This window comes from Spermophilus citellus (assembly GCF_964194105.1).
Source record: "Spermophilus citellus genome assembly, chromosome: 8".
NCBI lineage: Eukaryota > Metazoa > Chordata > Mammalia > Rodentia > Sciuridae > Spermophilus > Spermophilus citellus.
Genome location: NC_138189.1, coordinates 50,076,287 through 50,085,682, shown reverse-complemented (window position 1 = coordinate 50,085,682; position 9,396 = coordinate 50,076,287). Strand labels below are relative to the sequence as shown.

Below are 9,396 nucleotides of genomic sequence, written 5' to 3'. Positions count from 1 at the left end.
AATAAAAAAGCAACAAAGAACGGACTGGCTGCGTAGCTCACTGGTAGAGAACTTGCCTAACATACACAAATCAATATTAAACATTGGTTCAATATTCAATATGGAAAAACATACACTACTATGAATTGCTATAATTTGGATATGAGGTGTCTCCCAAAAGCCCCTCTTAATTCAGGGAAGTTCAGCGATAAAGTTATTAGAATATGAGAGCTTTAGTATAAATATCTTATCCTAGTTTGAATGGACTGGCTGTTAACTATAGGCAAGTGGGACAAGACTAAGGAGGTGGGTTACTGGGTGCCCTGGAAGAGTGCATCTTCCGTGTAGCTTCATCTATTCCCTTTGCTTCCTAACCCCATCATGAGGTGAGGAGCTTTCTTTCCCTGGGTTCTTCTACTGTGATGTGTTGCCTCATTTAGGGCTCAAATTAATGGTGTTGGCTGTCTATGAACTGAGACCTCTGAAAATGTGAGCCCCACATTAACTTTTCCTCCTTTAAGTTTTTATGGTAAGATATTTTGGTCACAGTGATGATGTAGTCAGTAATGAAAAGTTGACACCAAAACCCATAGTGCTTGCTGGTCAACTGGATTTCCAGAAAAAGGGAACCTAATTCATAGTTAATGCTAATTTTTGTTGCCAGTTCCAAGCTACTCATGTGATGTCATTCCACATGAATTGGGAAAGAAATGCACATGATGTGAGCTGGTAGGAGCCAGCTCCAAAACGTAGCTAATGGGAATTTTATGTTACAAAATATTTGACTGTGTTACGGTTCAGTACTAGCAATCTTGTTTGTGTGTGGGGGCAGTGGGTACCGGGTATTGAACTCAGGGACATTGGACTACTGAGCCACATCCCCAGGCCTATTTTGTATTCTATTTAGAGACAGGGTCTCACTGAGTTGCTTAGTGCCTTGTCATTGCTAAAGCTGGCTTTGAACTCATGATACTCCTGCCTCAGGCTCCCTAGCTACTGGGATTACACGCATGCACCACTGCACCTGGCTAGCACTGGCAATCTTATAGCCAACTAGATGAGATGAATACAAAATATTTTATCTGGCTATTGACACTGACTTTCATAGTCAACATTTGTTAAAATTAAATGCAGAGTCCTTTAAATTTTTCTCTTACACATGATTTTCCTGACTCTTCTACGCCCTGGTTGTTGGTCTTCATTGAAAACACTTTTCTTCTTTACCAAGTTCAATTACAGAAGAGTTAGGGAGAAAATATCCTGATCCTGGGCAAAGGAAGAAAGAAAATTTTAGCATGGAGTAGTAAACTTGTTTAAAAACAAAACACATAGCTGGGCAGGGTGGCGCCTGCCTATAATCCCAGTGGCTCAGGAGGCTGAGACAGGAGGATTGCAGGTTCAAAGCCAGCTTTAGAAACTTAGTGAGGCTGTAAGTAAATAGTAAGACCCTGTCTTGGAATAAAACAGAAATGTCTGGGAATATTGCTCAGTGGTTAGGAGCCCTTGGGTTCAGTTCCTAGTACAACAAAACAAAACAAAAACACAACTTAATGTACATTAAGTGTTAAGTCAGGTGACTTTTACTTTATCCCTCATGTGATGTTGGTTTACAGGGAAAGGGGAACATCACTAAAACAAAGACACACATGCCTTTGGCATGAGTTTTTACAATAACTCTTTCCCTTCTCCTTAAACATGAAATCATAGCGATTGCTGTAAAATCCCATTTTCCTCCCTGATAATCAAGAAATGTAGTATCTCATTTACCCAGGCATGCTAATAGCTTATCTTAGAGAATAAACAAGGCTTTGGTCACCAGCAATATAAAACAATATGGCAAACATACATTTTCTTTACTGTAGGATTTATCATATTTTTAATGCACTAATTTAAACTGTATAAAAATACAAAACCAGAAACACCATTCAAGCAATAGAATTTTGTCAAGCAATAGAATCATTTTTGAGTGAGAATTTTTAACAGTTTAAAAAGCACTGTTATGACCATGAACAGGTTAGGAAAATTATTTCACTGGAAATTTAATGATTTTACAGGCCTTAAAAATAGGTGTGATAAGGAAATTGTCACATGCTAAAATCAATATCAATTCTATTACTGCTGAGAGAAACAAGTATGTCTGGGTCAAGTTATCATTTTGGTTGATTAGCAGATTAAAGCCCTAATCTTATGTGCAAAATCAACTGCTAAGGAACACAGCAAAAAATTCGAGGTTTTTTTAAATTTAAACAATTATTTAGAAATTGCTTTATCTACAGTATCAAATCAGCAATTGATTCTACTTGTATAATTCAAATTGTTTATTCCTTTCAAGATTACATTTTCCTTTTTTCATTTGTTTCATTTGTAGCTGGAATACTTTGGGTATTCATTTAAATAACATTTTGCTAGAACAGTGGTTTCTACTTAAAAATAAACAGGTGTGTTTCCATCTGACCTCCAAATATTTAATTCTTCCTGTACTAGATACCATATTTTAAAATTTTATTTCCTATAGTGTTAATTTGTAATCTATTTGTAAAATATATTTTTCTCTGGATTCTATATTTCCCTTTATAAGAGTCATTACAGCAATTACTGATTTTCTCTTTTACATACCAGTTTCTAACTCTGAATTATTCATAATAGCATACAAATTGACTCTAAAATTACCAGCTAAAATGAAAACATATATTTATATATGATACATTCCAAATTTGAACTGTTATCACTCTTCAGCTATAAACTACCTATTGATTTTATTTCCATAGCAATATTTTTTTTTCAAAAAACATATCTATACAATCTTCCTATCTATCTATTCTTCCTCCTACCTCCCTACATGTCCCTAAACAACTTCAGGTAGGTTTGGACTTCAATACAATACTGAAGTACATTTATAGAATTATCTACTACATATGATGAATTAAGTCTGTACAAATTCATTTGCTTCATACTTAGGCAGTTCATAAGTATTTTTTCTTTTATAAATGTGTGGTATTATTAGAAACATTTAAAAATTAATATATTGCATTTTTATTACTAAAATCCCAAGATATCCAGAATCAACAGACTAGATGTGAAGAGTTCCTGTAATGTGAGCAAGCACACTGGAGTTCACCTGAGTTAAGTCCATTTCCTTTGATGCTCTAAGACCAGAACTGTTCATAGTTGCCATTTATCATTGTGAATGCATCTTTGATTTTTTAAATTTTAAATAATAATTGTAAGAAGAAAAAATTTATATATTTCACTGGCACCAATTTATTATATTACTTGCATGACCCTGAAAGACCAGCTTTTCTCAAACTGCAATAATGAGATTTTTCTCATTATTTCTCAATAATGAAATTATTGATATTGGAGGTTGCAACAGTCTTTGTTATGATAGGTTAGTTTTTGTGTTGCATGATGTCTAGCTCCTCCTTATTCTTGTAGCAGACCACTCCCACTCTTGAGACTGTTTAAAAAAATTTAGAAATATGTTTTTACAGTACTCAAAATGCACTAAATACATAAACATAATAAAAAGAAAGATTCAAATAAAGTACACAAAGGCCTGTTTTTCTATGTAGTTCAGTATGGAGTGTATCAAGGAAACAGCATGCTTGAATATTAGAATACTATTAGCTTTAATGTTGCCACTTTAAAGAAGTATATTTATATACAGAAAGAGTCACACTATTTTTTAAGAAGTTCCAATATTTGTTTTTTAGGGGTAGAATGCAAAAGGAAAATTTAGTGGAATTCTAAATTCCAATTTATTCTTCATTAATAGCCAGGTTATCTCTTTATGATGTTAGTCTTAAGTAACATTGGCCACAATACACTCATTACCCAACCCCAACCAACTGATTTATTTTCTAGGGCTTTTCCATTCAGAATTTAAAAACATGCATAGTCATTAATTAGTTCTTCAAATATACCAAACTCTTTGCACAACTAAGACCACTTGTCAATCTGTGTAGTCATCTGGTGTTCACTTTTATGATTATAAATCCTCCTGGAATTTTAACTTTGAACATGTTTTCCTGAATTAAGCTTTCTAAAAAAAATTTTAATCGCACTATCTCCTTAACTACTTCCAATAAGTTTCCTTATCCTGCGCTTTATACCTTTTGGTTATTTGTACATTGATTAATTTTTCTAGGCCCTTTCTGACTTTCCAATCCCATGTTAGGAGAGAAGAAATTATATCTAGTTCTTTCAGTACTAGGTACATGGAACATAGAACAATTGTTAGACATGTAATAATTTTTAATAAATATTTATCAAAAGACTAATAGAATGGATAAAATCTTTGTTAACAAAAAGTGTATTCTAAGTTTCATTTATAATTTTCATTATTTGTTATCTGTCTTGATTACAAGCTGAGGGTTATGAGAGTCTTAACTAATAGCTGCATTAATTCACTGATAGGGATTAATTGGGTAGTAACAAATTGTAGGCAGATAGGGTGTGGCTGGAGGAAGTGGGTCACTGGGGGGTGTGCCTTTGGGGTATAGATTTTATCCTAATTAAGCACAGCTCACTCTGCTTTCTGGTGAGATTTCCTGAGTAAATAAAAATGAAATTTGGGTAAGGATTGGAATATTTAAATTTTTAAATTTTTTGTATCAGATTAGTTCATTTCATTGTCAATATTAAATATACATTATTAATATATGTCATTATTAAATATAAACTCCATGTTTTACATGATTGTATATACTACATATAATTTTAAATTAATATTATGTGTTTTTATATGATTCATCTGAAGTGGAGTAAACTAACTGGAGTTCAGAACTAGGCTTTGGCTTCAACTTTTTTTTAATATAACTTGTTATGAATATTAACTGAATGAAAATAACTATATTTTCTATTTGTCTTTTAATAATTTTATCTTAGGAACTTTATCATAGCAAGGCACTTTTACAAATATTGTAATACAACTGTAGTATAGGAATTCAGCTTTTGAATCAGCGTATAACTTACATTAGCTTTTTAGGCCAAATGTTATTTTTCTTTTTCTAAAGCTTTGAGATATAATGTTAGGTCATTTATTTGTTGACTGTCCATTCTTTAATGAATGAGCTCAAAGCCATGAACTTTCTTATTAGAGTGGCCTTCATAGTTTCCCAGAGATTTTGATATGTGTTTCGGTGTTCTCATTTACCTCTAAGTATTTTTTTTTTAATTTTTATACCTGATTTTTTCTACTATCCATTCATCATTTAATAGCTTATTATTTAGTCTCCAGGGCTTAGCATAACTTCTATTTTTTATTTTATTGTTGATTTCTAATTTCATTCTTTTGTGATTTGATAGAATGCAGAATAGTATTGTTATTTTTTTTTTTTTTAATTTTCTAAGAGTTGCTTTACAGCCTAAGATATGGTCTATTTCAGAGAGGGATCCTTGTGCTGCTGAGAAGAAAATGTATTCACTCCTTGATGAATGGGATATTCTATATATGCCAATTAAGTCTAAATTATTGATTGTATTATTTAGTTATATAGTATCTTTGTTTAATTTTTGTTTAGAAGATCTATGCAGTAGTGAGAGAGGTGTATTAATGTTACATATTATTATTATGTTGTCCTCTACTTGATTCTTAAAATAAAGAAGGGATTTTTCATGTACAAAGATGCTGAGTTGTTTTTGGCATAAATATTCATGATTATTATGTTATGTTAATATATATTTAATTCCCTTCAGCAATATGAAATGTCTTTCTTTGTCCCTTCTAACTAACTTTGCTTGAAGACCACTTTATTAGATATGAGGATGAAAACCCCTTCTTGTTTACATGATCCACATGAGTGATGTCAAGTTTGTTATTGAGATATGATTTGTATTCCTGGTGATTTTAGTTTATTCCTGGTTTTTAATTTGATTAATTTCTCCTTTGATTTACTATTCTTTTAGTGTTATTATGCCCTTTGTTTGTTTTCACTTTTTTTTCCATTCCATCCTCATGTAATATTTTTTGAGAATGTTCTATTGGGCAGGGTTTCTACTTATGAGTTCTCTTAACTTTTGTTTATTATGGAAGGTTTTTATTTCATCTTCAAATAGGCAGCTTAATTTTGCTGGATATAAAATTCTTGGCTGACATCCATTTTCTTTCAGAGCTTGTTCCAGAACCATCTAACATTGTGGGTCCGGGTTGAAAAATCAACTGAGATTGAATTGGTTTTCTCCATATGTAATCTGATATTTTTCTATTGCAGCATTTAAATTCTATCCTTGTTTAATATATTAGTCATTCTCATTAAAATGTGCCTTGGTGTAAATCTGTTGTAATTTTGTACATTTGGTTCCCTGTAAGCATCTTTTATTTGATTTTCCATTTCATTTTATTTAAATAGGGTGACTTTATTTTCACTTTTTTTAGAATCCCTAGTATTGCATATGATAAGAATTCTTATCTCTAAAAACACAAAAATATGTTGAGAAAGCATGTTATAAGATAGTACATATAAACAATAGTTTGGCAGAATTTGATCAACTCTAAGTAGTTCATACTTCCCCCAAAAAAACCCAAAATTTTAAAATTCAAAAATAACCATTAACTTTATTTAACACGTTACACCTTAACATTTAAAATATCATACTCTAGTTCAATATATCACCAACAACACTGTATACAAATAAAATATTACACAAAATATATTTAAGAAAATGTTTTGGTCTTTGATCTGAACAATAAATAAAAACACAGGCACTTCTACACTGAGACAGGGAAGCAATCACTACTCAGAATAATAATTTTGCGTAAGCAAGATGTGAAAATATGGCAAGAATAGAATACTGGAGTTTTAAACTGATAGACCAGGCAAGAAAAAGCCTACAACTTCAAACGTTTCACTTCCAAGTTCAAAAGTCATTATGCTTTCCTGAGCCACAGTGAAAATTCATAAACCCATATGGTTGTCATGGGCAATCCAATTTCCAGTTGACCATTATGAAATCATAATCATTATTTTCAACAATACTGAAATCAGATCATTATTATGATATCACATAGCAAACCAAACACAAGAAAAATTAAACTCACTTTCTCCTCTTATGACCATGAGACCACAAGAAGATAAACTGCATGTGTCACACATGATCCTCATTATGCAAAATTAACTGATTAAATTAACACAAGAATAAATTATTGAGGTGGCAGGAAATTTTGACTGAAGTCCAGTTTGTAGATAATTTTAAAAATTCACCCAAATTTCATGAAAATAAATATAATCCCATTTCACAAAACCACTGACTCATGAATAACAAAGTCGTGGTAGCCATTAAGTTCCTAAACACCCAAATTACAGATAAATACAGTATGATAATGGAAGTAGGAATAATATATAGCAGAACAAAATAAAAATAACTTACAATGATCACATTCTGGGAACTTACAATTTCAGATGAGAAGAGAGGAAAAATTACAAGATAATGACCACTATCCAGTAGGAAAGTTCAGAACCAATCACGCCATATTCTCCATTAAAATTATCATCATCTGCTTTCCCTAGTCACAGAAGTACCAAACTAAAGCATTTGGAGGGTCTCACATGGAAACTACCTTTAAAGGTAATTCTGTTGGTTTAACACAGAAATTACCCTAATGTGAAAAAACAACATGGGAACTAGGAAAGTTATGTCTTTCTATGTAAAATTTAGCCTGTATACATTCTAGCATTTTAACTGAGCACTTTTTAACCAAGACCAAATATCAATCAACTCTTGAGGTTTTCTACTGTGTACTAACATCAGATCTACATAAGAACAGATGTTATTCTTGTTTTTCTCCTCAATATCAAATGTCCTGAAGCCTTTGCATTTCTCTGGAATGAGGCCAAGTTTCTGAAGGCACATTCCAGTATAAACGTCATCAGTGGGGTAGAGATGGACCTGGTTAGTTATGTTGTACAGCCTCAGAGCCAGGTGGCCAGAATAGAGGAATTCCCCTCCCACTGCATAAGGAGGGTAGACCTCAGAGAATACCACCTCTGGGATGTAGTACTTCAGTTTCTTGTTTTGATGAGGGCCAACATTGTGGATCACATCACCTATAAACAAATCTTTGGCTTTGTGCTTGGGATAGCTATTCAAATAATTCAGGATGTGATAAGTTGCTGCAGTCTGGCTGGGCACAATTCAGGAGCCACTTATCAAGCAGAAACAAACTTTATTTTTAGAATACACACTCTGCACCACAGGAGCTCTTCAGGAATTCCCTCAGAGCCCAACTGCCACCACTGGCTTCCCACAAGCCTCTCATCCCACCCTGCTCTTGAGGATGATTGGTTGGGTAGCATGGGTGGAGCCAAAAGAGTCCCCCAATAAGCAGCTCTGTCATCTGAAAGGGCGGGGAAACAGCCCAATGAGCATCAACAGAGGAGCCCATCAGCTGGCAGCTGGAAGTTTGCTGGGGCCACTGTGAGCCAATCATCAGCTGGCAGCTGGAAGTTTGCTGGGGCTCCTTTGGCTGTAGCTCTCAACAATAAGTGTTCACAAAAACATCGTCATCACCCTTGAAGACAAACTCAAGTGTCTGGCAGGATATGCTCACCCACCTGAGAAATAGCACTTCCTTTAGAGACAGGCTGAAAAAAGTTTCTCTGTAGTTCCACATAAGAATGTCTTGTTGCTTCTCACTCTCAAATTTCAGCATGTCAGAAATTTGTCCTCTAGGGGAGTCTGGCCCAGCAAGAAGACTCAAACCACTGTCTTGTTACCTTGTTGGTTTCTTTGCCCCGGGACTCCTGAATTGCTTGCCTTCTGGCGAAATGTGGAGTGAGGGACTTAATTCCCAGCAACAAGAAGGGCTTCTTTGCACATTTATTCGGTTGATCTATAGCCAGTGAATAATTTTGACATCTCAAATTATTAAAATCTGTCACAACTGACATGACCCTCAGGTCAGATTCACAATAATTCAGATGACTTATATTTGACGACCCATATGCATCCCCTGTCTGGTTGGCCAACATGCTCAAAATGGGATTGTACAGCTTGTTCAGCTTTTCTTGTTCTCTTTCCAGTACTCCTGGGGAGGTAAGCTAGATATATTCCAGCACTTTTCTTTGGGTATTATTACTTCGCCCTTTCCATCTTTTTCTTGGCTGCTGCTTTTGGAGACTTCCACAATCAAATAAATGAAGGCATTTGCCATCATCAGGATACCCAACAACTTTATTCTTCGATGTCCAACACTCATTTTTCATATCTTGTCCAGGAGCAGCTCCAGCTCAGCAGGATGGGGGCGGGAGATCTTGGCCTCATCCAAGTCCCAGTTGCTCTGTGCAACTCAGCCCAGTGACCGATGGTGCTCATGCTCCATGAGCCCATGAGCAGCACCAGGGACTATCAGCCTGTTGGACCCATTTCATTCTTTAGGTTTGAGAAATAGTCTGATATTTCATTGTACAGTTGTTCATT

At 34.2% G+C, this 9,396-nt stretch overlaps 1 pseudogene across 1 annotated transcript; it reads right to left on the bottom strand.

The window, feature by feature from the left end:
- Window positions 1–7,647: 7,647 nt before the first annotated feature.
- Window positions 7,648–9,175, bottom strand: LOC308654812 (N-acetyllactosaminide beta-1,3-N-acetylglucosaminyltransferase 2-like; annotated as a pseudogene). Its single transcript has 2 exons — window positions 8,471–9,175; window positions 7,648–8,094 (listed from the first exon to the last, which is right to left on the bottom strand). The product of its transcript is annotated as an N-acetyllactosaminide beta-1,3-N-acetylglucosaminyltransferase 2-like (transcript).
- Between the last annotated feature and the right edge of the window lie 221 nt (window positions 9,176–9,396).